A 7,861-nucleotide genomic window follows, 5' to 3' on the forward strand; every position below is an offset into this window, starting at 1 on the left:
GCTGCCAAATCTGGCTGCCCAGATCTACCTTCTCCAACCCTATGCCATCAGCATCAATATTGCTGTCTTCTGGTTCTAGAGTTCTCCTTCTCCAGAGTCTGGGAAGGTTCTAGCTATAGAAATGAGCTGCGGTAAAAAGAAGGATTCTATTAAAGCAATTTTGTTGGCTTTTTACCTACTACTAGTCATGCCGACCATAAATATACTTAAAAAATTACACAGGCTATAGATGACACCATGCAAGATCGGAACATATTAAAACTACAAATCCTCTTCCATTCCTCTCCCCTTTGCCCAATAAATAACCGCTTTAGAGAACCTGTGCTTTTTCCTTCCTAGTTGTTAATGTACAAACGTGATGAATATTCTTGAACATGTCTCTTGGGCTCATGTAATTTTGTAACTTAATGTTATCCATCAACATCTGTGCAGTGTTCTGTAATGTGGGATAATAATAGAATAACTAACCTCATTCTTCTAGTGATAGGCATTTAGCCTGCTTTTAGTTTTCCATTATTGTAAACAACTTGGTGGAAAATATTACTGTAAATGTCTTTGGACATCCGTATAAGAATTGCCTCAAGAGACATTTCTAGAAGTCCTATTTACATGCCAATTTTAAAAAATTTTGTGATGATTCAATGACTTCTAAGTCAGTTTTGGACAGAGTTCCTAGATTTTGTGGGCTTTATGTTTTGTGAAAAATGGCAGAAGTCATAGTAACTACCTGATAGGGTAGTTTTGGGGATTGAATGAGATAATCTGTATAAAGTCCATACACAGAGCTTGGACCATAGTAGAGGTTTAATTAATGTCAACTTTTTTCTCACCTCTTTCTCAGCTGGCAAAAGGAAATGTGAAAAAAAAAAAAAGGAAATGAAATACATTTCCACTCATATCAGACTTTGGTCTAGAGCTGGCATTGTTCTCAAATATCTCTAACAGGTTCCCATGGAAAGAAAAAAATATTTTTCATCCAGAATGTAACAGGAAGCGTAACAGAGGGAAAACCCTTCAATCCTCTGTGTTGAAAGCTATCATGCTGACATATTTCTCAAATGTAAAGTGAGGCATTAAGGCAGTTCTCAATGATTCTTGCTCTCTCACTTTCAGCTTCCACTGCTTTTATTTTCTCACCTGGGAATAACTGTAGTGATTGTAACAATTACAAAAAATAAAAATAACAGTATACAAAATTTCTCAAATGCATTGGATCTAGTAAGGAACAGTCAGAAATGGCTTATTTCTTCCCTCACCCTTCCGAGTTGCTCTGGGATTGATTCTTACCCATCCATTGGAACAAGTCTTTGACATCCCATGTTTTTTCTGAACAATTATAGGGTTTAAGGAATCCTGTCCCATTTAATTGCAAAATTTAAAAATCTCATCCAAATTAAAACTTATCTTCTCTTGCATATTTTAATGCATAGCATAATCAATGGGAAATGATGAAAGGAGACATATCTAAAATTCAATGGATAATTTAAAATGGTATCATAAAAAATATTTAAGTATTCCAAAAGAAGTCAGAGAACCAGGGAACAGGGGAAAAAGCTGGGAGGACAAACAGAAAACAAAATACCAAAACAAACAAAAAGCAAATGGTGGACCTAACTCCAATCACATCAATCACCAGTAAATCAATATTTAATAACATTAACTGTTAATGAATTACACACTCCAATTAATATGTCAAGATTACCAGAATTGATTAAAAAAACCCAAGACCCAATGCTATGCTGTCTATAAGAGATTCACTTTAAATATAAAAATACAGATAGTTTTAAATAAACATGTTGTAAAAATACACTCTAAAAATGAAGTGATGGAAGTCCGAAGTAGCTATATTAATATGAAATAAAGTGTGTTGCAAGTCAAGAAAAAGAAGGACCTTTCATGATAGTAAAAGAGTCAATTCATCAGGAAGACATAGACATTAAAGAAAAGTAAGTACCTTGGGATGAGTATATGTAAGTATATGAGTATATATGTAAGTGATGAATCACTAAATTCTATGCCTCAAATCAATTTTACCATATATGTTAACTAACTAGAATTTAAATAAAAAACTTGAAAAAAAGATAAAAAGAAAGTACCTACTAACAGAGCCTCAATCTACATGAGGCAGTAATAGACAATGCACAAAGTTTATTGGTGATTTTAATACCTATCCCTGAACCAATCAATCCATCCACTAGAGAAAACTTAGTGAAGACACAGTTGATCAGAACTACTCTATCAACCAACCTGAATGAACTTGTAGAAGACTATACACACCAACCACAGAATACACATACTTTTCCAAGTGCATATGGTATTCACCAGCCTAGATCATAGTTTGGGTCATAAAAAAAGATGCAATCGTTTAAATCAAATTGAAACCATCCACGTAGGTTCCCAGACCACAATAAAATTAAAATAGAAATTAACAATAAGATATCTAGGAAAGTCTCAACTATTTGGAGTGAAATATAATCCATAGGTCACAGAAAAAAAAATCACAGGAGGATATAGAAAACATTGTAACCTGAATGATAATAAATAGAACGTATCAACATTTGTAAAATACAGCCATAGTAGGCCTTACAGGGAACTTTATAGCTATATGTGCTTATAATAGAAAAAGGGGAAAGTCTAAAATTAATGACCTGAAGAAGACAGGCGGAACAAAAAAGGCAAGGAAAACCCGAAGAAAATAGTATGAAGGAAATTATAAAAATAAAAGTGCAGAGGCCGGACAAATGAAAACAGAAAAGAAAGAAAATTAACAAAGCAATTGTTTTGTAACAAGGCAATTGGCTCTTTGAAAAGATTGAAATTAGTAACCCACTAGTTACACTGATCATACAAAAAACGGGAGAAAACACTAATTCTCCATATCAGAAGTGAAAGAGGGATTATCACTACAGATCCTTTGGACTCAAGGAGGATAAGAGTATTCTGAACAAGTTTAGATGATGAGGCTCCACCTTTCCACTCCAGCTGCTGCTCATTTCCCTGCCTGCCTGCCATCGCCAAGGATCATCCGTCCTTTGGTGCAGAAAAAAAAGCAAGTAGCAGTGGTCAGGAGAAACACGGCCCTGAAGCAGATTTCCAGTACCACGTGCTTTGGAGGATTACAGAACGTTTTTGAACGTGACAGTGTTGAACTGATCTGCAAAGTGAAATTTGCTATCTACTTACCACCTGAGGCAGAAACTGGAAAATGTCCTGCACTGCATGGCTATCTGGTTTAACTTGCATGGAACAAAATTTTATATCAAAGTCTGGTTATCATCAAGCTGCCGCTGAACATGGCCTCGTCGTCCTTTGTCCAGATGACAGCCCTCCTGGCTGCAGTATTATAGGAGAGGACATGAGCTGGGACTTTGGCACTGGTGTTGGGTTTTGAAGTAGATGCCACTGAAAATCCCTGGAAAACTAACTATAGAATGTACTCTTATGTAACTACAGAGCTTCCCCAACTCATAAATGCCAATTTTGCCATGGACCCCCTAAAGGAGATCTATTTTTGGCCACGCTAGGGGAGGCCACAGAGCTCTGATATGGGCTTTGAAGAATCCTGGAAAGTCCAAATCCGTGTCAACATTTGCTCCAATTTGCAACTCAGCGCTCTGTCTTTGGTGGGGAAAAAAAGTCTTTAGCGGATATTTGAGAACAGATCAAAGTAAATGGAAGGCTGATGATGCTACCCATCTTTTTTTTTTTTTTTTTTTTTTGACAGACAGAGATCACAAGTAGGCAGAGAGGCAGGAAGAGAGAGAGAGAGGGAAGCAGGCTCCCTGCCGAGCAGAGAGCCCGATGCGGGACTCGATCCCAGGACCCCGAGATCATGACCTGAGCCGAAGGCGGAGGCTTAACCCACTGAACCACCCAGGCGTCCTGATGCTACCCATCTTGTGAAGTCCTACCCAGATGTTCAGCTGGACATACTAATTGATCAGGAAAAGTGACCAGTGGCCTACAGATGGACAATTACTACCTGATAACTTCTTAGCTGTCAGTACAGAAAAGAAAGTCCCAATTGTTTTCAGATTACAAGAGGGTGATGATCATAGCTACTGCTTAATTGCAGCCTTTATTATTGAGCACATCAGGCATCATGCAAAATACCTGAATGCATGAAAAACTTCAGATAAGAGAATTTCTTCAGGATTATACCATGGTAATAAACAGAACTGCGGGGAGAAAGGATTTCAAAGACACTGGATTTCATCGTGCTAAAAATGCATCATTCCGTAGTTGAATCACTTTCTGAATAAATATATAAAACCTGAAAAAAAGAGATTATTATGACCAACTTTAAGGTGGCAGTTCAACAACGTGGATGAAATAAACACAATTTTTGAAAATACACCTTGTAACGACTGATACAGGATCTACCAGAAATATTGATATAAACTTCTGCTAGTCAAAGGATCCATTAAGACAATGAATATGCAAGCCACAGACTGGGAAGAAATATTTATAAACCCATTTTCTGACAGAGGATGAGGTTTGAGGGTGTGGGAGGATTTTTTATAACCTGACAATGAAAAAATAAAACAACAATGGCAACAACAACAAAAACCACCTTCTAGAAGAAGAAAAGTTTTCAGGAGACACTTTACAAGGATGATACACAAGTGAGAACAAATGTTCCACATCATTACTCATCAAAGAAATAACAAATTAAGGGGCACCTGGGTGGCTCAATTGTTAAGCAGCTGCCTTTGGCTCAGGTCCTGGTCTCAGGGTCCTGGGATTGAGCCCCACATCGGGCTCCCTGCTCAGTGGGAATACTGCTTCTGCCTCTCCCACTCCCCTTGCTTGTGTTCCCTCTCTTGCTGTATCTCTCTCTGTCAAAAAATAAATAAAATCTTAAAGAAAAAAGAAATATAAATTAAACCACAACAAGATACCACTACACGCCCACCAAATGGTTGTTTGGAAAGATGAAATAATCATGTTGGCAAGAATGTGGAGCAGCTGAAATTCTCTCATATTGCTGGTGGGAATATAAAGTACGATCACATTAGAAAGTTTCTGGAATTTCCTTATAAAAGTAAACATATACTTACCCTGTAAATCCAGTCACTTCACTGTAAGTATCTACTCAATGCAAGTGTATATTTAAAAAGAGAAAGAAGACTTGTAGAAGAGTATAATAGTTTTATTCATACAGCCCAAAACTGGACACAGTCCTCCAGTCCATAAACGTGAGAATGCATAAGCAAAGTATCATAATCTGTCACCAGAACAAGCAAAAGAACTGTTGATATGTATAGCAATAGTGTTGACTATCAAAAATATTTTGCTGAAATGAGGAGTCATTACTATGTTTTTTTTATTTTTTAGCTTTTTAAACTTTTTTTTCATTTTACTTTCTTTTCAGTGTTCCTGAATTCATTGTTTATGCACCACACCCAGTGCTCCATGCAATATGTGCCCTCCTTAATACCCACCACCAGGCCCACCCAAACCCCCACCCCCCTCCTTTCCAAAGCCCTCAGTTTGTTTCTCAGAGTCCACAGTCTCTCATGGTTTGTCTTCCCCTCTGATTTCCCCAACCCACTTCTCTCCATCTTCCCGTGTCCTCCGTGTTATTCCTTCTGCTCCACAAGTCAGTGAAACTGACCATTCTCTCACATCATACACAAAGATAAATACTCAAAATGGACAAAAGACCTCAACTTGAGACAGGAATCTATCAAAATCCTGGAGGAGAACATAGGCAGTAACCTCTTCAACATCGGCCACAGCAACTTCTTTCAAGATATGTCTCCAAAGGCAAAGAAAACAAAAGTGAAAATGAACTTTTAGGACTTCATCGAGATCAAAAGCTTCTGCACAGCAAAGGAAGCAGTCAACAAAACAAAGAGGCAGCCCACAGAATGGGAGAAGATATTCGCAAATGACAGTAGAGACAAAGGGCTGATATCAAAGATCTATAAAGAACTTCTCAAACTATATTTTTAATTTACATGGAATTCTAAAATTTGGCTAACCCAATCTATGCTTGAAAAAAAATCTAAAAGTGGGAGGGGATTGACTGAGAGAAAACATGAAGGGGACTTTGGGGGTTTACAGTAATGTCCTTTATTTGATAAGAGTTTTGGGTTATACATATGCATTTGTCAAAACTCAACAAACACATACCTAAGATTTGTGATTTCATCCTATGTAAAACTGTACCAAACCCTAGTTAATGCATGCTGAGGTATTAGGAGATGTATATTGATGTCTACTTTGAAATGCATGAAACTAAGAGGGAGTAATGGATGGATAGATATGTGAGAAAGATAGATGGTGGGTCTACAGGGGTTCACAATAAACTTTTTTCAACTGAATGTCTGAATATTTTCACAAGAAAATATTTTCACAAGAAAATATTGGCCAAAAATCCTCTCCATCCCTGTCTTTGTGACAGCCTCAAGAAATCTGTAGTGGGAAGGGGGAGGAAGGCAGTGTGTTTGGTATCTGTTTGTCCAGTCATATACCTTCCTAGTAGTGGCTTCTGGCCCTTGTAGGGTTGACTAAGAGGAGGAGAGAGAGGAGAAGCCAGGGGGGTCTTATTGAATAGGACATTTGCATCTGGCATTCCCTTCTGGGTGCGGTTGTGCCGTTGCTAGCTCTTTTTCAGGGGACCTATTTGTGGATTCCCCGGAAATTTCCCTAGTAGGAATCTCTGGCTACAGGTCACTAACTTAGGTAATACCTTTTCTGGATGGCCTTACACTTACAACATGCCAACTACCTACCTCTGATGGCATGGTGCAGCCTCTTCCCAATGAGACTGACTTCCTCTGGGAGGAAGCTTTTGGGGACAGTCTTTTTAAAGATCTATGGCTGGTTCCTCTTGTGGGGTCCATAGTGGGTGTTTGGAAAACACGTACGCACCTTTGTGCAGTCTAACTTGAAGTATGGGCCACTCCCAACTTAGTTCTTCATTCTTTCTGCCCCCTTCTTCCAGTCCAACCCTCTTGCCTTTGGCTTTACTCAGATGTGCATGACAGTCCCTGAGTCCTTCAAACTTCAGGAGCACCTGTCAATCTCTCTGAGTTGTTGTTTTGAGGCTTGTCTCCAAAATGAGGGGAAAGCATTTCCCCACGTATGAGAAAGGTTTGAGGAGGGGGAACATAAGGCAAATACCCCCCCCTTTTTAAAAGATTTTATTTATTTATTTGAGAGAGAGAAAGCGGGGGAGGAGCGGAGGCAGAGGGAGAAGCTGACTCCCTGATGATCAGGGAGCCTGATGTGAGGCTGGATCCCAGGATCCCAGGACCCTTAGATCATGACCCGAGCTGAAGACAGATGCTTAACTGACTGAGCCACCTAGGTTCCCTGGCACATACCCCTTTTTAAAGAAGTCCTCACTCTAAGCTCCAGTGAAGATTTTATTTATTTATTTGACAGAGAGCGATCACAAGTAGGCAGAGAGGCAGGGGGAAGCAGGCTCCCTGCTGAGCAGAGAGCCCGATGCGGGGCTCGATCCCAGGACCCCGAGATAATGACCTGAGCCGAAGGAGGCGGCTCAATCCACTGAGCCACCCAGGTGCCCCTCCGGTGAAATTTTTTTTTTTTAAGATTTTTAAATTTTATTTATTTGACAGAGAGAGATCACAAGTAGACAGAGAGGCAGGCAGAGGGGGGGGGAAGCAGGCTCCCCGCTGAGCAGAGAACCCGATGTGGGACTCGATCCCAGGACCTGAGATCATGACCTGAGCCCAAGGCAGCGGCTCAACCCACTGAGCCACCCAGGTGCCCCCCTCCGGTGAAATTTTAAATGAAGCTTAGGAGTAAATAACAGTCAACACTGGTAAAATTGACTCTACTTTACCCTTTGCACCCTTGCATAGAGAGTCTCAGACCTGACTTTAAA

The 7,861-nt window shown here is 39.6% G+C and overlaps 1 pseudogene; it reads left to right on the top strand.

Annotated features, from left to right (window-relative positions):
• The first annotated feature begins 2,957 nt into the window (after positions 1 to 2,957).
• LOC123943248 lies at positions 2,958 to 4,125 on the top strand (annotated as a pseudogene).
• Positions 4,126 to 7,861: the final 3,736 nt, after the last annotated feature.

This window comes from Meles meles, chromosome 6 (assembly GCF_922984935.1).
Source record: "Meles meles chromosome 6, mMelMel3.1 paternal haplotype, whole genome shotgun sequence".
In the NCBI taxonomy this organism is placed as follows: Eukaryota; Metazoa; Chordata; class Mammalia; order Carnivora; family Mustelidae; genus Meles; species Meles meles.